The 26,718-nt window shown below is 43.4% G+C and overlaps 1 protein-coding gene across 3 annotated transcripts in view; it reads left to right on the forward strand.

Annotated features, from left to right (window-relative positions):
- LOC122541903 (ras-GEF domain-containing family member 1A-like) overlaps positions 1–26,718 on the forward strand; it is a 213,266-nt gene that overhangs the window by 110,311 nt on the left and 76,237 nt on the right. The window contains exon 1 of one of the 3 annotated variants that reach the window (XM_043679088.1): positions 26,558–26,607. The exons of 1 other annotated variant lie outside the window; for it this stretch is intronic. The gene's annotated coding sequence lies outside the window, so the exon portion shown is untranslated. Of the gene's footprint in view, positions 1–26,557; positions 26,608–26,718 lie in introns of those variants that run through there. One more of the 3 variants, XM_043679089.1, reaches the window with a different exon arrangement.

The following is a 26,718-nucleotide window of genomic DNA, read 5'->3' on the forward strand; positions in this document are numbered from 1 at the left end:
GCAGTTAACCAGATCGACTATCTCAGGTTAAAAGAAAATGCTCACCAGGTTTCTGAACTTAAATGAAAATAACTAACTGCATTGTGAGATTGTCTTTAACCAATGGCTATAAAGGAAATATAAATTACTAGCATATAACTCCATCAGGCAAAAGTGAGGACTGCAGATGCTGGAAACCAGAGTTTAGATCAGAGTGGTGCTGGAAAAGCACAGCAGGTCAGGCAGCATCCGAGAAGCAGGAAAATCAACATTTCGGGCAAAAGCCCTTCATCAGGACCGTTGATTTTCCTGCTTCTCGGATGCTGCCTGACCTGCTGTGCTTTTCCAGCACCACTCTGATATAACTTCATTGGTTAAACTCAACCCATTTTTAAGTCTCCCCCTGCCCTTCACACACAGGGACACAATGACAATAAAAACATGGAAAATAAAGGTGGTAGAAGCAATACAAAAATCCAGAGAACACAGTTCAATAGCACCAGTCGTGGTGCAGTGGATGATGTCCCTACTTCTGGAACAAAGAGGTAGGCCATTCAGCCCTTCCAGTCTGATATACCATTCAGTATGACCATGGCTGATCATTTAACTCTGGATTGGAAACGTCAGGATCAAGTCAGGATCAAGAATGTATTGGCTTTGAAAGGGGCATTCATAACACAGTTCATTGTGCTGATTATCCTTTCATTATTCCTATCAGGGAAGAAAAATGTGTGTGAAAATACACAAAAACGAAACTGAAGCTAAAGATCCAGAATCAACCAGTAGCAATAGATTAATACTCAACAGTTTCATTCAGTTTCTTAGACTCAGCAGATACTGAGGGGTACTCAGGGTTAATATCATCCAACAGAACAACAGGAAAGACACAGATTGAGGAAGTTATTTCAGAATTGGAAACTGTCAGCAGAGAAAGAAGGAGCCAAAATTCAATTCAAAATTTCCAGTCATCAACAAGAGAGGGAAAACAAATCTTGAGAGGCCAGAAAGAAGATTATCTTTCTGAAAACGAGGGCAGGATTGAAAAGCAGGACACCAAGAGAAGGATGACAATGTGCTGAAAGTACACAGCTGTATGTGTCATTCCCAATCATATATCCCTGGATTAAATGGATGACTAGCTGATCTTCAGTACGGAGGACAGAAACCTGAGCCGATTTAACCTGTCAACTTGCACCCTTGTGAATAATCTAAGGACTCAGTTCCCAGTGGTGCTTTCTCAGCACAGAGCACCCAATTTACAATCGACCCGATATCTCACCCTGTTCCATTTCATCTGTGTATAAATGTGCCAGTTCTTGGTTTGTCAGTACTATAGTGATTTATGTTAAAAATGATCACAGAGCTGATAGGTTGCAATGAAAACTCACCATGCTCACTCATGCCTCTTAAAGAAAAGAGACTGTTCTTTGACTGCTCTCTATGTGACTCCAGTCCCATACCAATGTCATTGACTCTTCGCTTCCCTTGAGGAGTGGCAATTATGTCACCAGGGCCAGTGTTCCAAGATGAGTAAAATGTTTGAAAGAGATACTATCTGCCGGAACTGATGGAATTCCTCTGCTTGGAAAGGCAAAATACTGGAAATCTGTAACAAACATGGAGAATGCTAGAGAAACTCGGTAGGTCTGGCAGCATCTGTGCAGAGAAAAGCAAGGTTAACATTTCAAGTCCAGTGTGACTCTACTTCCCAAAGGCTGGAAATGTTAACTCTGTCAGTCTCTCCACTGATGCTGCCAGACTCTGTTCAAAAATCATTCCAACTGCCCCTTACACTGAGAAACACCACCTTGTGTATTGGAGGACCAATCGTCCATGATACTCTTCCTTTTATTCATCCGTGGGAGGTGGACGTGGCTGCCAAGGCCAGCATTTGCTACCCATCCCCCAATTACCCTTGAACTGAAGTCAGCTGAGAGTCTGCCACATCACTGTGGGTCTGGAGCTGAGTTTAGGCCAGGCCAGGCCAGGTAAGGATGGCAGATTTCCTTCCCTGAAGGATATTAAAAAATAAACCACGTTTCTTTTCAATAACAATCAATGATCGTATTAGTGACCATGTTAGCTGAGAACAACTATTTGACACCAGATTTTTTAACTCGATTTAAATGTTGCCTGCTGTTAATGGTAGGATTTGAGCTCTCTGGATGACTATTATAATAACATGGGGGAGAGGATGGCTTAGACTAGAATATCACTAGACTATTAATCCAGAGACGCATGTAATGTTCTGGAACCCGGGTCAAATCCCAACATAGCTGATGGTGGAATTCAAATTTATATTAAATCTGGAACTGAGTGTCCAATGATGATCATGAAATTGTTGATCGTTGGGAAAAAAAGCCCCATCTGGTTCACTCATGTCATTTAGGTTAAGAAATCTGCCATCCTTACCCAGTCTGGCCTACATGTGACTCCAGAGCCACAGCAATGTGGTTTTCTCTTAACGACCCCTTCTGTGCAATTAGCAATGGGCAATAAATGCTGTCCCACATCCTGCGAATGAATTGTTTTATAAAACAGTACACAACTGTCTCACAACACGACTGTCAATGGGATAGATAGGAAAAGAAATCTGTTGAGTAAGGGATAAAAAAAACCAAACACACCAGCATTTCTAAAGCGGTCTATCACATGCAGTGTACGTCACTGAGCAGGCACATTGCATGGCTATATTGTAGATGGCAGCACCAGTGAGACCAGTGATGTGAGTATGGCTAATGTATCCTGGTGGACCTGGGGCTGTTTGAGGGGAAGAATGTTGGTTAGGCCGCATGATCTGTGATATCCACCTGCACCGCTGGATGTTTTGAAGGTTGACTTGAAATTGTGGCATGCCCTTTGACATTGTAGCACTCTCTTGCGCTGGGATCAAAGTCAGGTACTGCAAATCGAAGACTTGGAAATGAATGTGGGAATTTAACAGCAAAACTTTCACTACCTCTCTCATAACCCCTCCCAAAATGATACCAAATGGAAATAGAGTCGGGGTTTTCGGCCTGACAGTGGAATTTTACTTTCTAAATTAGCCAGTATGCTGGGATTTCCCTATCCGGTTATAGAAAGGAAAATTTCAGAAGCAGAATCCCGGTTCCTTTCACTTCCTCTTGAAGCACCTCTGTTAACCAGTGTGGAGGAGTGTAGCTCATTTCCTTCCTTTAATGCAGTGTTAACCTCATCTCTAACTTCAGGCGAAAGACGTCAATCCCGTCGCTAGGCAACAGCTAGGCCTGTGGAGCGCCATACAAAAGGGCCTGCCCACACATTTTGAAATCTCCACCATGCATTTTGCCTCTGTGTTTCCCTTCAGCCTGGCTTTGGTGACCTGTACCACAAACAGTTACTTAGCAACTGCCCCCCCCTAATATCAAGAGTTTTAACAGTGTGTTTGCAGCTCCCCTCACTCGCCACAGTATTTCCACTTTGGCCGAATTGGAAAGGGTTGTTGCTTGTTTTATTTGTCAGCACTGATGCCGCCTCCTCCTATATTTAGGCTTATTTTAATTCTGCCTTTTGCTTTACAGACAGCATCACACTTGGCTGAAACTCAAATCCAACGTGAGGCTGCTGTGGCTCAGCGGGAAGTAAATAGCAAAGTCATTGTTATCCCAGAGGGCTGTTCTCTCATTAGAGAGAGAGATCTGGTGGTAGTTTAACCTGAGGGTCACCACACCTCTTGGGAGGGGCAAAGGTCTTTCATGATAACCTCCAACTGGTGCAGTATTTGAACCTGCGTTGTTGGCATCACTCAGGATTGCAAAGCAGCCATGTGGCCAACTGAGCTAACCAACCCCTCTTGCCTCGGGGGCAGCTAGCTATGGGTTGACATCACTTGAGGGTGGAATTCTGGCTGGCGGTCTATGCAATACTGAGGGGCTGCTGTGGACTCTCAGAGGTTCTGTCTTTCTGATGAGACATTAACCTCAGGTTCATTTATCCGTTCAGGCCAACATAAAACAGCCCACGTCACTAATTAGGAGAAGCTGAGGTACTTTTACCATTAATAGAATATCCTTCAACCATCATGAATTAAAAACCAGTTACCACGTTTATGGGTAGTGGGGTCTTGTGAAGCCTGAGCAGCTGCCATTTTTGTTGTGACAATGACTACACTCCAAAGAGACTTCGCAGACTGTTGAGGGCACAGTACCGAGGGTGTGAAAGGTGCTATGGAAATGCAGTGGAATGTCAATGTTAGACCAGTTTGTCCATTTTTTGGGAGTCGGTCTATAATCAGGGGCTGCATATCCACAGCAAGGTCTGTGAGAGCAGCAATTTTTGAAATATACCTGCTGGATCTTCAATAACTTAGTGAGTCTGGGACTACCCCTATTGACAGCCTTGTCTCTTCGTTAGAGACAAAAAAGCTGCAGATGTTGGAATCCAAGGTCAACAAGCAAGAGGCTGAAGAAGGGTTACACCTGAAATGTCGACTTCTCCACCTCCTGATGCTGCCTGGCTTGCTGTGTTCTTCCAGCCTCCTGCTTGTCTACCTTGTCTCTTCATTAAGCTGAATCCCTAGGCTGTATCAGATTTATTGGGATGGAGATTTGACTTTGAAGCATGGATTCTGAGAGGATGTTTCTTCTCTGTAGGACCATAAGGCTGTTCAGCCCATCACGTCTGCACTGCTATTCCACGAGGTCAAGGCTGACCCTATCATCCTCAACTCCACTTTCCTGATTATCCTGAATTCCCTTACAGATTAAAATCTGCCCGTCTCAGCCTGGAATATACTTAATTCCCCATCCCTGACAGTCCTCTGCAATAAAGAATGCCACAGCTTTCTCTCATGGGGGATTTCAGAGCTAGGGTTTAAAGATAAATGGCTTCCTACTTAAGACTGAGACAAAGAGGATCTTCCTCTCTGAGAAAAACATTGATGTCTTCGAGAGCACAGCAAGAAACTGGATCATTGAATACATTCAAGGCTGAGATAGAAGATGTTTGGTTGACAGGGGAGCCAATGATTTTGGGGGAGGCACTGGAATGGAGTAAAGACTCCAATCTTGACCATCGTGATCTTATTGAATGGTGGAGCAGGCTTGATGGGCTGAACGGCCTACTCCTGCTTCTATTTCTCATTATGTTCATGCAAGTGACAAATCAGCAGTCCCAAAATTGACTGGAGTAGAGTGGATGGAGTCTGATTTGCATCCCTACTGCCTCTGAAATATAGCTTATCCGCTTACACTGTCTTACTGACGGCTTTACATAGAAGATCAGGTGAGGTCTATCTTTAGGTAGGGTAAGGGTTAGGTAACTCTCAGATAAGGGAACCAAATCTGTTCGCAGTAGTCTTAGTGTGACCTGACCAGTGCCTTGTATAGATGTAGAAGCACTGCCTTGTTTTTATTTTTCATTCCTATGAAATAAAAGCTATAGGCAATTCCTTTTGCCTTCCCTTTCACTTGCTTAATTTGGATGCTAGCTTTCTGTAAAACATGGGTGAGAGCATCCAAATCCCTCTGTGCTGCATATTCTGCGGTCTTTCTCCATTTAAACAATATTCATCTCTTCCATTCTTCCTACCAGAGTACATAACTTCATATTTGTATTAAATTCAACTGAATTAATCTTCTTGTCAAACTCTAGTGTTATCAACAGTACAGCCTGCCCTTAGTATTGTATCAGGAGTGTTGTTGTAAATGTTGCAGTCAAGTCACTGGAGTGGGACAAGAACTTGGAACCTAAGAGTGTTGCTTAGAATTTAAGTTTACTGGATGCGACAGGCAGTGATGGATGGCCTTTGGTCAAGTTTGAATTCAGAAGGAGCTGTTTGTAACTCTTTTACAAAGTACTGGATTTTCCAGATTTGGACAGCAAGTAGTCCCACCTTCTGAGCTGGAATGTGCAGGCGATTTCCCTCAAACTTCATTGTCTCGTTCTCGGGATGACCATGCGCCTTGAATTTGATACCTGCAGTGCCAGAAGCCAAATTTCAAGGCCTCCCATTTAAGTGCGACTGTCTCTCTGTTCCTCACTGAGTAACTTTAATCAGCCCCTTGCAGACAATCTCACCTCTTGTTAAGCTTGTAAGGTTTAACCCTATCTGGGAGCCAATGCTTTAAGACTAGTTTATATTGTGTCTATCTATAGCAAGTAAGCCTTGCCCACTTCCTTGTCCATTTTCTGTATCAACGCACATGTGATTTAGTTGTAGCTGGTAGAACAGGCCTGGATAAAGTTTCCATTTCCATTGCTCTTTGGGAAAGATTTTGGTCACTTTATAATAACTGATCTCCAGGCAGAGGGCTAATAATCTGTCCATAACCATACGGTCATAGAGCCATAGAGATGTGCACTACAGAAACAGACCCTTTGATCTAACTCATCCATACCGATCAGATATCCGAATGTAATCTAGATCCATTTGCCAGCATTTGGCTGATATCTCACTAAACCCTTCCTATTCATTTACCCATCTGGATGCCTTTTAAATGTTGTAATTGTAGCAGCCTCCACTACTTCAATGCACATACCACCCTCTGCGTGAAAAATTTGTACCTGAGGTTCTTTCAAATCTTTCCTCTCTCATCTAGTTTTGGAACCCCCTTCCCTGGGTGAAAAAAAACCTTGTCTATTTACCCTATCCATGCTTCTCATGATTTTATAAACTTCTATAAGGTCACCCCTCAGCCTCCAACACTCCAGGGAAAATAACCTATTCAGCCTCTCCCAATAGCTCCAACCCTTCAACCCTGGCAACATCCTTGTCAAAGGTCATTATCTGGCACTTGTGTAACATGAATGTTACTTGCCTCCTGTCAGATCAAAGCTAGATAATGTCCAAGTTTTGCCATATTTGGACATATCTGAGGAATTATGGGTAATGCTGAACATTGTGAAATCATTGGCAAACATCCTCACTTCTGCCATTATGAAGACACATAGGTCATTGATAAAGCAGCTCAAAATGGTTGTACCTAGGAGTACTACCCTGAGGAGTTAGTGATCTTGTGGTGCAATGGTAGTATCCCTACCTCTTGGCCAGAATGCCTGGGTTCACATTTCAACCTGCCCCAAAGGTGTTTCATAACATCTCTGAACAGGTCGATTAGAAAATATCTATCCTGAGGAACTCCTCAGAGATGTCCAGAGATGACTGACTTCCAATGATGTTGAATATGTGTACCCCCTTGTGAGACAGTCTCGAACAAGAGGTCATAGATATAGAGTGAGAGGCAGTTGGTTCAAAACTCAGATGTGGAAAAACTATTTCTCTCAGAGGGTTGTGAACTCACAGTGCAGTGGAGATAAAATCAATCGACAAATTCAAGAAAAAATAGATATGTTTCTGATGAAAAGCAGGATAAAGGGCTATAGGGAGGAGGTATGAAAGAAAAGACCAGGATAGGATCAGCCATGATCATGTTAAATGGTGGAGTGGGCTCCAAAGGCTGAATTGCTTACTCCTGCTCCTAGTTCCTATGTTACTATAGGTTCCTAACTACAACCATCATCCTCTCTGTCAGATATAACTCCAAGGAGTGGAGAGTTTTGTCTTGTTTCCCATTGAGTCAGTTTTATTAGGGCTCCTTGATGCCACTACCAGTCAAATGTGGCCTTGGTGCCACCACACCTCTGCAATTGACCTCTTTTGGTGCATGCATCCTCTGCCTGAATTTTATGGGGAAATACTCCAGTTGGATAAGTAGGCAAAGCGATGTCAGGTGAGGCAAGAATTGTTGTGCTTGACCACTTCGTGAATTTTTTTAATACATTATCCATGCCACTTGTCATTAGTTGCAATTGCAAGAAAATTATGGAGGACTTTGAGGGGACTTTGCGTGACTACCTGAAGGACTGAAGGAATGTTAATACCAGCATAATACAAGCACTTATTGATTCAGTTCCACGTGAATATCGAAGTACCCCCATTCCCAAGTTAAGCCTGACTGCTTTACTGTAAGAAATGGGCAAAACTGAAACCACTAGCTATCTTCAGACTCCATCAGTGGAGCAGCTATGAATAATGACATGATCTAATCATTTGGTGAGTGGTTGGCAATTTTCAGAAATGGTCATGTAGTCAAAGGAACTTGTTGAAATGTCAGTGTGATATTAAATGCGCTCTTTGAGATACACCAGCGACTGTGATGCGGATTGGATTTGAGCATTACAGGGTCTGGGTTCCAAGGAAGCTGGACCGTGTAATTGTTATCGCGGTTCATAAACTAGTACATGATGTCAAGCAGGCACGTCCAAGATTCTTTAGGTTAGAGCAACACAAGGGAGCACAGGGTTAACTTGATAAAGGCAAATTTGGACTGATCCTGTTCTTAGGAGATCATCACAGGAAATGGACTCCCAAAGGAGCAATTAAAGCATCAAAACCCATTGAATCATTAGTTGAGCACCAATGGGTGAATAAGTGAGGTCAGGGTGAATTGCCTGAGTTGTTTGCATGTATCTTTGCATTTAATGTGGGTGCTGAACTATTCACTGAAGGCTGTGTAAAGGAGAGGTGTCATGCGAAGCTAACTGAAGGATGAGGAGTTGTTCTCCGTGCTTTTTATCGCAAGACTGTTTACCCTTTAGAACCTGCCTATGACTGTCAGAGGTTCAACTCTAGCGTAGCAACATACACAAATCAATTATTGCTGGTGATGGTATTTGAACTGGTGCATGAAGTATTTTCTGAAGAGGCCTTTGAATGGATCAGAGGCTGCTGATACTATTCATAATATCAGGTGGACCAGAAACCTCAGAGACAAAGGTAGAGGAGTGTTAGAGGTGGCTTGAACTTGACAGAAATGTAAGACTCTGTCAGGATTTATTTCTCTTCAGCTTTTTGTTTCTTCCCTTACTGATTTTTTTTATTCATCAAGCTACAAGTTCCTAGATGTGATGAAAGCATCATTATCGAACAGATAAGGAGCGAGGTGGCCAAGTGTGGATTGAAATCTCTCAGACCTGCAATAAAGTGCCTGGGTGTCAGCCCCCACCACAGTAACTGGTATTTCTAAAGTGCTTTAAGAGCAGGCAACGTGCTTAGCAACTTAAGGTGGCTAACAGCACAAGTGTATCATTTTAATTTCCCACCCCAGTCATTTTTTGGTCTTTGGTCTCAGCCATGACTCAGTGCGTGGCATTCTCACCTCTGAGTAAGACGTTTGTGAGTTTGGTCCCCTCAGATGAACGTAAACGATCCCGTGGCAATACATGAAGAAAATGAGGGGATTTCTCTCTGACGTCCCGGTCAATATTAATTTCTCAATCAACACAATTAAAAAAAGACAGGCAATCTCATCATTACCTCGTGACCTTTTCTTGGGAGCTTACTGTGTACAAATTTCCTGCTGCATTTCCTACGTTACAAGACCGACTACTGTTCAAAAAGTACTTAGCTGGCTGTAAAATGCTTCAGGTTGGTCATGATAGGTGCTACCTGAATGAAAGTCTTTCTTTTGTTTGTATTGAGAACCAGAGAGCCCGGATTTAAGGTGTTTGGAAAAAAGATGCAAGGGCGGCATGATGGAAAACAATTTTCACACAGTGAGTCATAGAATCACAGAGTCATACAGCACAGAAACAAACTCTTCGGTCCAACTCGTCCATGTCGATCAGATATCCTAAAGCACTTGGCCCATATCCCTCTAAACTCTTCCTATTCATTTATCCATCCAGATGCCTTTTAAGTGTTGTAATTGTACCAACCTCCACCACTTCCTCTGAGAGCTCATTCCATACACGCACCACACTCTGCGTGAAAACGTTACCCCTTTGGTCCCTTTTATATCTTTCCCCTCTCACTCTAAACGTATTCCCCTCTAGTTATGGACTCCCCACCCCAGGGAAAAGACCTTGTCTATTTACTCTAGCCATGCCCCTCATGATTTTATAAACCTGTATCAGGTCACCCCACAGCCTCCATTGCTCCAGGGAAAACAGCCCTCATCTATTCATCCTCTCCCTGTAGCTCAAACCCACCAACCCTTACAAAATCTTTTATGAATCCTTTCAAGTTTCACAACATCCTTCCTAGAGGAGAGAGACCAGAATTGCACACAATATTCCAAAAGTGGCCTAAAAATCCTTAGAATCTGGAATCAGTTGCCTGAGATACAAGTTCAGTCAAGGAATTCATAAGAGAATTGGATTATTAGCTATGAAGGAAGACCATGTAGAAGACCATGGGGGAAGGTGGGAGAGTGATTTTGGGTGGATTGTTCCATCAGACAGTCAGCACAGACACAATGGGCTGAGTCGCTTCCTTCTTAGGGGGTAAAGATTCTGTGAGTTTGTGAAAGGCTTGCAAAGCATTTTATAGCTTAAGGGACAATGAGGTTCTGCTGGGGTGTAGCCACTGCTGAGGCTTAGGAAACGTAGCAGCCAACGAGGGGGTGGGTAGCGAGATAGAAACTCAACAAGTCTGTCAGCATCCACAGAGAGAGAAAAACAGAGTTAACACGCTCAAGAGAATAGTCACATTGCACTCAAAATGTGAACTCTACCTTCTCTCCATAGATGCTGCCAGACTTGCTGAGTTTATCCAGCACTTTCTGCTTCTATTTCAGATTTCTAGCATCCACAGTATTAATTCTGATTATGGGGGTTAGTCGTGTTGTGATAGTGTCACAGGACTAGCAATCCAGAGCCCCAGGCTAATAATCTAATGACCATCGCAGATGGTGTAATTTGAATTGTTAAAGATCTGGCCTAATAACAAGAATGTAACCATTGTCAATTGTTTTAAGAATCCAATTGTCCTTAATGTCCCTAATGTCCTTCAGGGAAAGAAACCCATCGTTAGCCAGACTGGCCTCTATGTCCTACTAATGCACAGAAATGTGGTAGACATTTAACTGGGCATTGGGCAATAAATGATAATGCAGCCAGTAATAGCCCACATCTCATGATTTAATTTTTAAAGATTGTACACAGTACGATCTCATACCACCAGGAAGATAATGACCAGTTAATCCATTTTAATGATACGGGGGAGAATGTTTTTCTTCGATTAGTGGCTGTGGGTCTTTTTTTAAGCTCGAAAGGGAAAGGCGAGATTTTGGTTTCAACTCCTTGGAGTTTAGACAAATGAGAGGAGAACTTATTTAAACCTATAAGATTCTCAGGGGGCTTGACAGGGTATATGCTGAAAGTTGTTTCTCCTTGTGGGAGAGTCCAGGATCAGAGGGCAAAATCTCAGAGTAAGGAGTCACCCATTTAAAACAGAGGGGTGGAGGAATTTCTTCTCTCAGAAGATGATGAGTCTGTGGAACTGTTGGCTGCAGAGGGCTGTGGAGGTTGGGTAGTTAGGTTTATTTAAGCTGAGAGAGAGAGAGATTTTTAATCAGGAAGAGAATCAAGGATTATGAGGAAAAGGCAGGAAAGTCGAGTTGAGGTTCATCAGATCAGGCATGACCTCATTGAATGGCAGAGCAGACTCGATGGGCCAAAAAGCCTACTTCTGTTCCTAAGTCTTATGGTCTAATAGCTTAACATCTGTTTTGGAAGCTGGCTCCTCCAGCAGTTCTGCCGAACCACATCTGAGATAGAGTTCACTTTAAATTCTACAGAGAACTTTAAATTTAATGAGCAGGAAAGGTAAAAGACTTTGGCATTGAGAAGAAGTGTAACTGTGCCAAGATGCAATAATGTATGATAAAGGCTTGTTTTGAAAAGAGGAACAAAATGTATTAATCTACCTTCCTTGCTGGCTATTCAATAACACCTATCAAGAATTCAATGAAAGACAAATAGTTCCATCCACTTGAACCAAGCCATTCAGTGCTTACGTACAAAGAAGCAGCTAGGTTGGTTAATAACTTCTGGTGGAACCAGTCCTTGTCGAGTGCAGCAGATACAAACAGGTGTAAGAGTTAACTAGAAATCTTAAACCATTCTGAGATGCCTCAGGGGTCTGTCTGCACATGAGCTGCCACTGCAGATTGATGCACATTCAGTTTTCTGGTGACATTCCGAAGAACGACTTCAGGTTGCGTTGGATTGCTGTCAAACTTGGTTTGTTCCCAATGAAATCCTAGAGCATTGCAGTCGTGAAATGAGTGGCAGGCATCGTGGGAGGTCTCGCTGCAACTCGCCAGCTCAAACCCCATTCGATGACCTCTTTCTTTCTTCGCCCTTCTTACTCTGTAATTTAATCTTTCTGATCCCAGTTGCTAAAATCACCTGCTTTTATCTAACTTGAGGAAATAATTGAAAGCCAAGGGCATGATGTCTTGGATGTGTGTATGTGCAATCCATGAACTAATATTGACTATGCTTCAAGAAGCACCTGTCTTTAAAGGGTAATAAGCAGATTGCGACTGTTTGTTCCTCTCCCAGATGTTGTCATGTTAACTGCTGATGCAGTGGCAATGTCACTGGAAATCTAGAACCTAGGCTAACGTGCTGCGGATGTGAGTCTGAATCCCACAGTGACAGATGGTGAAATTTGAATTAAAAAGTCATCTAATGATGGCCACATGACCCATATCAATTGTTGTAAAAAATCATCCAGTCCACTAATGTCCTTTAGGGAGGGAAATCTGTCATGCTTACCTAGGCTTAGTTAGAAACAAAAAAAACTGCAGATGCTGGAATCCAAAGTAGACAAACAGGAGGCTGGAAGAACACAGCAAACCAGACAGCATCAGGAGGTGAAGAAGTCGATGTTTTGGGTTGAGACCCATCCTGACAAAGGGTGTTGACCTGAAACTTTGACTTCTCTACTTCCTGAAGCTGCCTGGCTTGCTGTGTTCTTCCAGCCTCCGGCTTGTCTACCATTCTTACCTCACCTAGCCTACATGTGACTCCAGACCCACAGCAATATGGTTGATTCTTAATTAATCTCTTGGCAATTAGGAATGGGCAATAAATGTTAGCCACGTTAGTGACCCTCACTTTCCATGAAAGAATAAAAAGCTTCACCCTTGGTGTGCCAACATGCTGAATATGCTCCCACTGCATCTCTTCTTTACAGAGTTTAATTTTTAATTTATTCTTTCATTGGCAGCACAGTAGCTCAGTGATTAGCACTACTGCCTCACAGCGCCAGAGACCCAGGTTTGATCCCAGCCTCAGGCGACTGTCGGTGTGGAGTTTGCACGTTCTCCTCGTGTCTGTGTGGGTTTCCTCTGGGTGCTCTGGTTTCCTCCCACAGTCCAAAGGTGTGCAGGTCAGGTGGATTGTCTATAGGAAATTGCCCACAGTGTCTAGGGATGTGCAAGCTAGGTGGGTTAGTCATGAGAAATCCAGGGCTACAGGGTCTGCATGGGATGGTCTTCTGGAGGGCCTGTTTGGATTTGATGGGCCGAATGGCCTTCTTCCACATTGTATGGATTCTATGATTGGACGTGGGAGTCACTGACATTTGTTACACATCCCTAATAAACTTGCTTGACCCTTTCAGACAACAGTTAAGAGCCAATCACAAGACTGTGGATCTGGAGTCACCTATCGGCTGAGGTGGGAGAGGACTGCATTGGTGTAGACATATTGTCACTGTGCTAATACACCAGAGTCCACAGGTTCAAATCCCACCGCACCATATATGGCAATTTAAATTCAATAAAATTCAGAAATCATAAGCTAGCCTCTTGGTGACCCTGTAAGCATTGCCAGTTGTTTTGAAAACCCATTTGCTTCACAACCGACCTTCAGGGAAGGGAATCTTTCAACCTTACCTGGTCTGGCCTACATGTGACTTCAGACCCACAGCAATATGGTTGACTCTGAACTTCCCTCTGAAATGGCCCTAGCATACCATCTCAGTTCTTGGGAAGTTAGGGACAGGGCTAAAATGTTGGCTTCGCTAGCAAAGCCCAAATACCGTGAAAATTGTTTTTAAAAGGGTAGACCCTGATGGATTTATGTGCCAATTGATGGCAGTTTCATGGTCAGTGTCATTACTGAGGCTAGATTTCATTTACACATTAATTGAATTTAAACTCCACCAGACCTGGGTCATGCTGTCATTAAGACACTGTCTCCCCTTCAAAACAGATCAAAAGATTGCCCCTTTCAGCCAGGTCTCCCCGAGTGCAATTGAAAAATGAGGATCCCTTCATAGCAACTAAAAATTAAAACAATCACTCGAAGTTGAAGCAGCCAATACTAAGAACTGCATTTTCTGAGGGTATCGGGTTCAGTAATTAAGTCTGTGTGAAGACAGCTACTGCTGGGGTGAAAGTCTTCAGTTCTGTGTGGACACTGAAGAAACTGGAGGTCCACTTTCAGCAGAGAAGCTCAAAGGGGGATTTGATCAAGGGAAATTTAATAAATCATGAACCATAAACTGTTTTGATAGACTAAACTGGAGCAGCGACAAGCCAGAGAGACACAGATTTAAGGTGAAGGCAAAATACAGCAGATGCTGGAAATCTGAAATAAAAAAGTACTAGAATAACCAGATCTGGCAGATTTCTGATGATTGGCAAAAGAATCAAAGGTAGCACGAGGTTTAAAAATAATTCACAGTGAATTATGATGATCTGGAAGGCACTGTCTCAAGTGGGATTTAGATTCAAATATAACTTTTGAAAGGCAATTGGACACATGGTTTTGCCAGGCTATGGCAAAAGAAATGGGGTGTGGAATTAATTGGATAACTGTTTCAAGCAGCCAGTGCAAGCAATGGTCAGAAATGTCTTTGTTTAAGCTGCATTGTACTGAATTTTCTATATCACTTTAGCTTGTTCAGTAATACAGACACCACTTAGCATTTCTCCTGCAACAGTTTGTCACGCAGGGAGACACCAGATTATAACACTTCCTGCAACTAAATCATGTCAATCAGTAATGGAAGTGTCTTCAATATTTTGATTAGTAATTAGGTAATTTGAATCTATCAGAGTGATCAACATTCAACCATTACTATAATGAGCTGGGATTGACTCTGGATCATTATATCAAGCCTTTTCAGAACCAATTGGCAACCAAACCATTTTGACTTATTCATAGTGCTACTGAGTTATCGTGCTAATGATGGGTAATTGGAAGGTTACTGTCTGAAGTGATGTTGACAATCAAAGATGGGTAGCCCAGACCATCACACCATGTCAGCCAACCTGCCATCCAGTGACTCCATCAACACTTCTCACTGCCGCAGAAAGGCAGCCAACATCATCAAAGTCCCCTCCCACGCCGGTTATAATCTCTTCCAACCTCTTCTGTCAGGCAGAAGATACAGAAGCTGAAACACGCATGCAAACAGGTTCAAGAAGAGTTTCTTCCCTGCTGTTATTAGACTGCTGAATGGACCTCTCGAATTTCAAATCTAATGTTGATCTTGCTTATTGTGCACCTTCTTTGCAGCCAACTCTGTATTCCTCGCTCTGTTCAATCACCGTATGGTCTTTGTACGCCTGTACTGCACACAAAACAAAAATTTTCACTGTACCTCGGTACTTGTGACAATAATAAATCAAGTTAAGTTAAATCAAATGTGTGAAGACTATTTGTCTCATCTTAGCTCCTCTATCTTGTAGTTGATCATATTATGGTCAGAGTACAAAAAATAAAGTTGAACAATTTCTTCTGACTTGTAATCCACTTGGTGTGGATTAATGGATCAGTAACTGGATTGAATCAGCAACATTTAAGTTGGCATTTTAAGATGTTCCTTGCACGTTTGAATTTGCACTGAAGGTAGGTAGTGATTTTTAATCACTATTCTCTGTGATGTGTGTACTTTAACAGTGTTGCATAATGTTGATTAACATTTTATCAATCAAACTGCTGAAGACGCTACATAGTTACCTTAAAGGTAACACAGATATTGGTGTTAGTATAATGCACTGCTTTTGGATCGCAACCATTTATGATCGATTCAGAGAAGGTAACGGCTGCAGTTCAGTCACAGTCCCTGCAAAATGATGATTCTGGAGTGTTTAAAAGTACAGACTTTAAATAGAGGTGTTTTCTGAACATCACACCTTTCTCCTCAGATGGGTACATAGGGATTTAGGCAACAAACTGCAACATTTCTTGGTTTATTTAAATATTGCTGTGAATTAATTAATGACTCCTTGCTTCTGTACATGTTGCAGTGAAATGTTATTACGAGACTGATATGAGGTTAAGGTTGGAAATGTCTAGCTTGCTTCTCCACTCAACCTCAGCCACTAAACTTGCTGAAAATAATTCTGTGTTTCATAATCTACCTCCCGGGTTAGTGCAGATAAACTGTGCTTTCGAGAAGGAGGTAGATATAGCCCATGTGGTTAAAGGTATTAAGGGATATGGTGGGAGGGTAGGGTGAGGGGATTGAGATCAATAAATCATATTGAATGAGAGAGCAGCTAGAGGGGTTGAATGGCCTACTCCTGCTCCTATCTTCCATGTTTCTGTTTCTGTGCAGTTCATGTCTTCCCTCCCCACCTCAGCAGCCACTATGTAGATAAACTAAAGCTGATTAGTGAGATGGGGTTAGAAATTGCACAACCAGTGGTCTGGTCTTTGAGGTAAATTTATTGAAGGGTGATCATCTCCTACAGACATGTTTTCTGCCTTTGTGAGCTGCTGACCAGAGCACATAATCCAGGCTGACATTCCAGTATTGAGGGAGTGCTGCACTGCCAGTAGTGCTGTATTCCAGGTGAGAAGTTGACCTGAGGCACTTTTTTGAAGAGACATTCAATAGAGAAGAAGCACTCCTCAGTTTACTGACCAAGCTTGTTTAAAAATCATTTGTGGGGCCTCAGCATCACTCAGAAGGTGAACCTTTATCGCCCTTGAGAAAGTGCTGGTGAGCTGCATTTGTGAACCAATGCAGTCCTTGGGATGTAGATATGCCCATAGTGCTGTAGAAAAGGGATTCCAGGATTATGACCCAGCGGTACTGAAAAAACAGTGCTGTAGCTCTAAGGATGGTGTCTATCTTGGAGGTGGTGGTGCTCCCAAACATTTCGCTTGCCCTTCCAGGTAGTGGAAGCAATGGGTTTGGAAGGTGCTGACTAAGGAGTCTTGGAGTATTGCTGCAGTGTATCTTGTGGTGGAAGGTGTGCTGATCTAGAGGGCTGCTTTGTCCAGGATGGTGTCAAGAATGAGGCACAATGGGCTCAATGGCTTCTTCTGCGCTATAACAATTCTGTGATTCTGTGAACTTGCTCTGCCCATTTATTATTGGATAAACGGAGAGTAGCAATTCATTTCTGATCCTCGCTTATCAAAGGATTTCAGTCCTCTTTTCAGCAGTATGGAAAATTGCAGCTGATAATGTGTAATAAGATGCCAAACCAAGATCAACTAACAAAGAAACTGGATTACAATCGTATATAGTTAGCTGGTGTGCAGTATGAGTACAGCCCTGTACATAAGACCTTCAGAACACTAACAGAATAGAGCAGGGCCAACATATTTGAAGTCTCTGACATAACTGCAATTAATGGAGAAGTAGATGCTGACATGAGGCAGAGGAATAGAAAGTTTACTGAAAGGGTGGAATCACGGAAGGTAGGAGCACCAGCATAGCTCTGTTAAGTGGAATGACCTACTCTGTGCTGTTATATCCTATGTAAATTTGTTACCTCTTTTGTATCAAATACTGATAGTTTGGTTCATCTGGTGGCAGTATTGCTTTTCAGTCAATATTACTCTGTGGCTTGGTGTCTTTACTTTGGGATTATTATCAGATTGTTGTCAAAATGCATGTGGTTCACTAATACTTCCTTACAGAAGAAAATCTGCCATCCTTATCTAGTCTGATCTTACATGTGACTCCAGACGCACAGCAATGGTTGCTTCTTAACTGCCCTCTGAAGTGGCCTAGCAAACTTATATTGATGATGTTCGCTCAACATTAGCTTCTCAAAGAATATCAGGAATCTTGTCAGAGATGCCCACCGCTGTGAGTTAGCAATTAAAAACTCATAAATCCTCTCAGCAGTATTTAGTAACATGAGTATTACTGAAAAGAGAGACATGTTACTAAAGCTTTTTATCTTGTATTCATGAGGACAAGAATGCCAAATTTCAAACAATCACAGTAGGTATCTGCATGCAGGAACCTATTCGCTATTCACAAAAGAAACATGGTGAAGGCTGGTACAATTGCAACACTTAAAAGACATTTGGATGGGTATATGAATAGGAAGGGTTTGGAGGGATATGGGCCGGGTGCTGGCAGGTGGGACTAGATTGGGTTGGGATATCTGGTCAGCGTGGACGGGGTGGACCGAAGGGTCTGTTTCCATGCTGAACATCTCTATGACTCTATGACTCAATGTTCAGGTCTCGCAAATTTTGAATTAATTCAAAATTTATGCAGCCTATTGCTTACACTATGGGAGGGTCCCAAGCAATGAGAGTCCTCCGGTCAATCAGTCAGCACCCAGAAATATAAATTGTTGTGATTGTGTGAAATTTGGCATTCTTGCATCTGTCCTGATGAGAGCAAAACAACAAGCTTCAGAAACAAGTCTCTATTTTGAGCGAAAAAAAAGGCTGATGATCCAGTGGGGTATTAAGAAAGTTTATAAGTCAGGTAGTGGCAAATGTTGTAGAGTTTGAGGTGGGTAATCATTGTGATGTTCAGAGACTCAATATTAACAAGAAACCAGAGTTACAAACAGCCTAGTTTAGTCTGATAGGGTCCCTGGGGAGGAGAATGTAGCCAAAGGCAAGTGTACTTAGTTCATGCTGAGGAATAGTGATGATGAGCAATCCTGTCAAAGGCTATAGAGAGGTCAACAAGGAATAATTCACATCAAGCACGATCACCAAGAATATGATTAGAGTCATTTGGTGTTGTGTAAGCATTTGGAAATCTAATTTGAGGAATTCAAATGGGAATTTCAGGGAACGATTAGCTCAGGTTAATTGACCCAATAATGAGAAGTGAAACGAGGAACAAATACTCCGCAGTAAATTGTTGCAACCTGGAATGCAGGGGGGCTGAAAGGATGGCGGAAGTAGATTCAATGGTAACTTTCAAATGAGCTTGAAGGGAAACAGGTTACTGAGCTGTGGAGAATTGGGGAGATGGAATGGGACTACTATCATCGCTCCTTCAATGAATGCAGCACAGACATGAAGAACTAAATACTATCCCATCATGCTGTATCACTGTATGCTTTATTTATAGTTCTGTGTTGTACCTGTCCACGATTCAGCGCTGTATCTGTCTCTGACTCTGTGCTGTATCTTTCTAAGATTCTGAACTGTACCTTTCTTTGATCCTGCACCATATTTGGCACTGATTTCTAAGATACTCCAGCACATTAAAGTGAGTTGGAGAATTATAATGGGAATGGAGTTAGTGACGGTGCGAGTTTGGGGCAAGGCTCGTCCATTTATTTTCATTGGCAGTTCATTTATTATGGATGAGTTGTTAAAACAATCGATCTAAGCAGAGAGTGGTCTATGAACAAAGAAATTAAAGCAAAGAGCAATAACTGCTAGAAAGCAAGAGCTGGTTTGTCACTTAAACGTGTTATCTGTTATCCATCTGCTTTCAAGATATCAACTGGTCCCAGAGCCCTTCTCCCATCCACAACCAATATGGATGAATGAATGAAACTTGCCTGCTGTTAAGACATGAGCAATCCCCTCAGGATCTCCCCCCAACTTCATCACAGTCCATTGGGAGGAAGGTATTGTTGTCTGATTGATGGCCCCAGTCTCTGACCTATGGCTCCTGATAGGAGCAAAACAAGAACACAGTTAAGGACTATCAATAAACCTCTCACCAATTGTAAAATGTATAAACAGGCACATATGCCAAAGTTGCTATTCCCAATGAGGTATGCGAATGATGCATGGCCAATAATAGCACACAGGTCTCCCTTCTTTCATTAATGAGAGTGTCCCAACAAGTAGGAAATTCAGCATCAGGCAGATAATTACAACAATATCATGTGCCAATTTAACTGAAATCATCTATTCACCCTCACTGGAGAGGTGAACGTAGAATCCTGACTAACGCTGCCAATGGGTTACTGGATGAGACAACATACCAAGGCACCATCTCAGATAAAACTCTGGAGCAAGGAAGAAAAGAAGAGGAGTGCTTGCCAATGTTCAGGCCAAACATTTACTCTCAACCAACTTCAATAAAGCATCCAGCAGGTCATTTGCTTCATGGCTGTTTTGTAGGAGCTTGCTGTGTGCAGATTGGCTGTAGATCAGTCCTATATTACAATATTGACTGCACTTCAAAATTTCTTAACTGTTTGCCTTGAGCTCTGAATAGTGTAATCGAAATCCTTGTGAATAAGTTTCTTCCAACTGTTCACCATTTTTCCAGCGGTGAGACTTAAGCTGTGGGGTGCCTTGAGTTGTGCCAGGCGCTACGTAAAGGCACATTGCGATATAATTAAGTTTGGTTGCAGTACACTCTCTGGAGGGTTGGCAGCATTACGTTCGAGATGTCTGTGAAACAACCCTGGCAACTCATGGGAGACCCTGTGAAAGTTTATTCAGGAAGGCACCGCCCATGTTGTGAAACTCCACCAGGAGCTGAGGGGGTGAAGCTGAGGCAATAGAGTGTGCGCACCAACCTCTAGGAAACCCTCCACTTTCAACACCAGCCACCCCACATGGCAGACTCTGCGGATTGAACATGGGACTTAGCAGTCATCTCTGAACCCATCAAACTGGAATAGGAGCTGCTCCACCTCAATTCCGAGGGACCCTTAAAGAGAGATGATACGACTGTGAGTTTTTTTCCCTTTTCTCTTCTTGTTTCTATGCAATTGCATCAATTCCAAATACTATGTCTCAGCAGTGTCCACTGGAATTTACTATTTTCTCTTGAAACCTCCTACAATCACCCTCATAGTTTTCCTAACCCTAATTTTGCCATCACAGTAAGCTCTGACCAACCTGAGAGTGATCCCTGTGCAGAATGCTCCCACTTACGGCCAGTGCAAAAGCATCCATTAAGCTGACTGTATGCTTTCTGCTCCCTAGCCATCTCACTAACCATTTGCAACACTCTCCCATGATCATGAGCTACAGTTTTTGTTACAAGTCTCTTACCTGGCAGCTTGTCCAGCACATTTTGCAAAGCCATCTCCCCATTTACCATCTTACTATATTCATTCCCTATCTTTCCCTCAAAGAATGTGCAATTACATTGGCCCAACCTGTGACCTGTTTTTGAAAGATCACAGATGTGCTGCTTCGATCCAGGAGTTTTATCAGCTGGAATCTTCTGCCCTCTCTGATGGCCAAAATCGGAGGCAGAAAGAGTGCATAAATTGGCAGGGTGCTGGCGGACCCAAACCCCACCAGCTTCTCAGCTCTGCCAGAATTATGATTAATGTTGGAAAACTCAATTTAAAACCTCTCACCTCGCTATCAATACAGGCACAGAAGTGACCAATTAATGACCATTTATGAGCCTCATGCCACCATCGCTGGGATTAACACAGAGAGCGTGTCACCATGCAGTGTAGTTGACAGCTCAAACTATACGGCCAGTTTTCTCTCCTCCTGGGTAGGGGGGAGTGTGTCCCTCAGTCAAAGGCACGCAATGCCTGGAGATGGAGGGGCCCTCTGTCTTTGCTTCTTCTCATGACCCTCAACTCCCTCTTACCTGTCACCTGGGTCACTCCTTAATCCTGGGACTCCAGTGCTTGTCCCCCCGCTTTCAGTCAATGAGACGTTCGTTCCTGGGTCTTCACCCGAGGAGTTGGCCGATATGTATCCTTGACACTCCGTGGCCAACGCTGGCCTGTCAGCGAGAACCGACCCTTCCCGATTTTCTCAGTAAGATACCACCATTGACCACCAACCGGAGACTAACACAATCTTGACACTGCCATCAATTGTGAAATGAAGTCAACTAGAGACAGTTGTTTCAAGATTAGAGTGGTGCTGGAAAAGCACAGCAGGTCAGGCAGCATCTGAGGAGCAGGAAAAATCAATGTTTTGGGCAAAAGCCCTTCATCAGGATTCCTGATGAAGGGCTTTCACCTGAAACATTGATTTTTCCTGCTCTTCAGATGCTGCCTGACCTGCTGAGCTTTTCTAGCACCACTCTAATCTTGACTCTGATCTCCAGCGTCTGCAGTCCCCACTTCCGCCTAGTGACAGTTGTTTGATTGGTAGAAGTGGTAGCTAATCCTCTCATAGTAATGAGGTAATTGGTTAGCTTTTGGTGGGTTGTACTGAGGGATAATGCTTGTCAGCTAATCACCTGATTCCAAACATGCTACCTATGCTCACTTGTGGATTGGCCTGAAACCACAGGTTATCAAAAAATGATTGTTTTTATTAGTGACTGTCAAGAATTGAGAAGAGCTTGAGTTAGTGGTGTCAATATACAATTTTACGTGAAAGCAAGCAATAGCATATCAGAGGGGAGGAACGCTGAGAGGGGCATCTCACCTCTTGATGCCACAAAGGCTGTCCACATGCCTACAGTGAGGACTGTGATGGTATACTCCCCACTTGCTTGGATGGGTGCAGCTCCAGCAACACTCAAGAAGCTTGACACCATCCACGACAATCAGTGAGCTGATTGACACCACATCCACCACTTTCATCATTCTTTCTCTCCACTCCCCATGCACAGCACCAGTGTGTACCATCTACAGGTTGCACTGGTGCAGTTCACCAAGGCATCTTAGACAGCACCTTCCAAACATGCAACCACAGCCATCCAGAAGACAGCAGTTCCATGGGAGCTCCACCACCTGCAGTTCCCTGACAGTCCACTTACCGTCCTGACTTGGAAATATATCAGCGTTCCTTCACCATTGCTGGCCGCAATCCTGGAGTTCCTTCCCTAAAACAGCATTGTCGGGCTATCTACCAAGTCAATGGACTGCATGATTCATGAAGGCAGCATATCACCACCTTCTCAAGAGCGAATGGGGATCGGCAATGAACACTAATCCAGTCAGTGAGACCCACTTCCCATGGGTGAACATATCAATAAGTAAGTATATGAGGGAGAGAGGAATAGAGGCTGTGCTGAAAGGGTGAGATGAAGGGTGAGGAAGCTCTTGCGAAGTAGAGATACTGGCATCAACCAGTTAGGTCAAATGGCCGGGTTCTGTCCCTCTGTCCGTATTACACTGAATTGTTAGCTTCTGTGATGTGCTTAAGTCTCTGGTTTGAACACAACTCTGTGTCTCAGAGGTGACAGTGATAACATTTGAGCCGAAGTTCACACTATGGGATAGGTCACACTGCAACACGATGTCGATCATTAAGATCTTTGCCACATCCTGACCACTAATGTGCAGTTCATCATCCACGTGTTCCTCAATGATTCGCTTCTGTCTTTTTAGTTATTTGTATGAACAACTTTAATAAATGATTTTTGGGCATATTTGATGCTTCTCTTAGTGTTTCAACCCTGTGCATTACTGCGCGCACAGCCTGTGTTCTGACACTTTGGCATCTTCAAAAATGTGAATAATTATATTGTTTGGTGACGCACATTGACTTAATTTCCTGTTGCCAGCAGAGAATTGTTTTTACTCTAAGGTCTTTCTAGGAAATGTGCATTACACAAGCAGTATGAGCGGTTGCAGGGACCTGTACAAGTGATGAAGCCCTGTCCGCTTGCAATAAGATGAGGCTTGCAGAAGGTTTGTGCATTGAATAAAGATATCTGTAACTGAGCAGCCACTGTATATTTGAAGATAGTGTTAAAAAAAATTTGCATTTATATAATATCTCATCACCCATTTGAAAGTGTCTCAAAATACATTGCAGAGGAAACACTCTTGGAGAGTGCTAACTACAAAGAAAGAGAAATTGATGCATTTTTGTAATCCTTTACATCGCCTTAACTCGTCCCAAAGCCAATGAAATCGTTTTGAAGTCTCTGTTGTAATGCGGGAAACGTCACACTGACACAGCAGTCCATTCAGCCCAACTGCCAGTCTATATATGCGACATCTTTATGCTTTACTTCATACACCTCTCATCACGACACCTCCAAGTGTCAGACAGCCCACAAAGGACATTTTTTGAAGAGTGGTGACTGCTCATAATGTCGGAAATGTGGCTGTCAATTTATGTACAGGAAAGATTGTGTCATGGGGTTTTCCCGTGACTTACTTGAGAGATGCTCTCCTTTGTACAAGTCCGTCTATCCACACAAGGCTGTTGTTTATCGAAGGCACCCACAAGGAAGAAACTGAGAGCCTTTGTGTTTGCCGTTAAGCAACTTGAATGAGGATCACTTGGTGTTGTAGTCAGAAATCATGTACTCACTTATCACCCACAGTGATAAACCGGCCTTAGCATTGCCGGCAGCTCGGTATCTGCTGGAAAGCCTTTTTGATAGCAATGACCCCTGTTGTCTGGTTTCATAGCTTGTCTTGATGTGCAATAGTTAGGACCTATCACAACAAATAATACTTACAACCCACTGCTAGCCCTGAATGAGACAGGTTGTCTGTGTGGTTAGCTCTTTGGTGGCACAAGCTGAGAAAGGCTATTTGTCTTTTCAAAACTGAACTAAACGTCTGGGATGGGTTGCATTGATGAGATTCATTTAGAAGATTACGGTGTGATCTAATTAAAGTGATTTGAGACATTGGTTGTGCAGACATTGAGAGAATGAAACTGAACCATTCAGGGGTGATGTGAAGAACCACCTGTTCACGCAAAGGGCATGGAAATTTGGGACCCTTTTGAACCCCCCCTCCCCAACACAAAGAGCTGCACACAGAGGGAGCGCTTGAAATTTCAAATTTTAAAATGATAGGATATGGTTTGGCAGGAGTATTAATGAACATGGAGCCAAGGCAGGTAAATGGAGTCAAGGTGGACAGCAGCTTCAGTTGAATTAAATGGTGGAGGCTGGACAGCTTTCTGGTTTATTCTTGTCTTCCGACAATAGATTGACGTTGATGTAGCTGTGGAAGATCTCAAGTAGCATTGCTCTGGACTGTTCCTTAGGAGAGGATCTCATTTTGTTTTAACAACTTAAAATCTAGGCTAACATTCCAATATGGAATATTGCCGATTAGGTATGGCCCAAAGAATAAGTTATTAAATTTAGGTCCTGGCAGTGTTGATAGAGTCAATATCACCCAAAAAAGGCCATCTAACCCATGTGGCTCTCTGTAGAGAACAGAATTGAATCGCTGCAGTGTGGAAACAGGCCATTCAGGACCAACAAGTCTATACTGACTCTCCAAAGAGCATCCTACCCAAACTCAACTTCCTACCCTATCCCTGTAACCCTGCATTTCTCATGGCTAATCCACACATCCCTGGGCACAATGGGTTATTTAGCATGGCCAATGCACCTAATACATCTTTGGACTGTGGGAGGAAACCAGAGCAGCTGGAGGGGAATGTGCAAACTCCACACAGACAGTCACCTAAGGCTGGAATTGAACCCAGGTCCCTGGCGCTGTGAGGCAACAGTGCTAACCACTGAGCCACCGTGCCAGAAAGAGATACCTCTGCTCTATCTGTGTAGCCGTACAAGTTTGTTTCTCTTAATGGCCTGACTAGTTTTCCTTTGAAGTTGTTGATCATTCCATGCCCACCAGTCTAGAGGGGAGTTCCTCATTCCTGGACTATCTAAAGCACACATTCACCCCACCCGTAACTCCCAGCTGTGTAGCTGCCATTATGACACACCCATCCTTTGAACTCTTGCATCCCTAGCCAACTGGAAATCAAACGATCCAACCAAGGTGCTTTGAGATGATTAAAGGATGTGATGGCTCTTCCTATTTCCATTGAGGAGGAGGGAGGGGAGGATCCTTCCCTAATGTAATCAGGGTTTCCACGTCAACTCAAGCCGATCATGGTCTTCCTGAGACAGATGGTGGAGATACGAAATCTTTCTGTGCAGGCCTGCTCTTGCAGAAGTGAGGGCATGGTGTTCAGGTAGAAGGATCAGTCATGGTCATGCTGAATGACAAAGTGGACCGAATGGCCTGCTGCTGTTTCCTAATCCACAATGTCCTGAGGCATTTTCTCTTGTGGTCTCTGGGGAGGGGTTGGGAGCCTTGGATCCAGCTTAGAGATACAGTACTCCCTAGTCTTGGGATCCCCTAAGTTTGCAAAGTGAGAGAGCCCCAGTCAAAGCAGAGGACAGGTCAGAGGTCCCAGAGTAAAGGGAGAGGGAGCATTCCCAGAAAGCAAACCTAATTGAACAGTATTCTGTGGTGATTTGTTTGGTCTGTCCGCGGGGGATGCAGTAACTCTGAGACCTCAGCAGATATCTCCACTGGCCTCGAAGCAACAGTGGAGCTGGGCGGGATGGCAAATCTCAACCTTATTACCCCGAGAGGGAGAGGGAGGGAGAAGCTGGAGAGCTGATGTGGGTACAGTTGCGAATGTGTGAGGATGGAGAGAGAGAGAGAGAGAGGCAAACTCCGCATGTGGGCAGAGCTGGCAGCGAATTAACCCTTCCCAGCCGACAGCGCATTGCCAAGCTGCTGCTGAGAGCAGTGCGATCGGCTCCTTTAATGTTTGCTCTTGTTTTAAAAAATACAGAAGCACACGAGCAATGTCCTTATTTCCTGAGGAGTTGAGTGATGCATCTGTGTGTGTGTGTGTCGAACCGCAGCGTGATTTTTGTTAATTTAAAATGTGAGCCAGTTCTCGATGGTTAACAGCCACCAGGGAGGTGTTTGTACATGGACTGTCCCCCCCCCCCCCCCCACTCTCTCTCTCTCTCTCTCTCTCCCGGAGATTGCTTCCATGGAAAAGAAGCTGAGCGACTTCTTAGCGTTTCAGGTGAGCCTGATGCTGTGGAATGGGTTTCTCTTGCCCCTGCTGCAGATTTCAGTTTAAACTGAGTGGCTTCCAGCGTTGTGCGTGTCTGCAAAGTAGCAGGTTCGGTGGAAT

The sequence above is a fragment of the Chiloscyllium plagiosum genome, chromosome 38 (assembly GCF_004010195.1).
Source record: "Chiloscyllium plagiosum isolate BGI_BamShark_2017 chromosome 38, ASM401019v2, whole genome shotgun sequence".
In the NCBI taxonomy this organism is placed as follows: Eukaryota; Metazoa; Chordata; class Chondrichthyes; order Orectolobiformes; family Hemiscylliidae; genus Chiloscyllium; species Chiloscyllium plagiosum.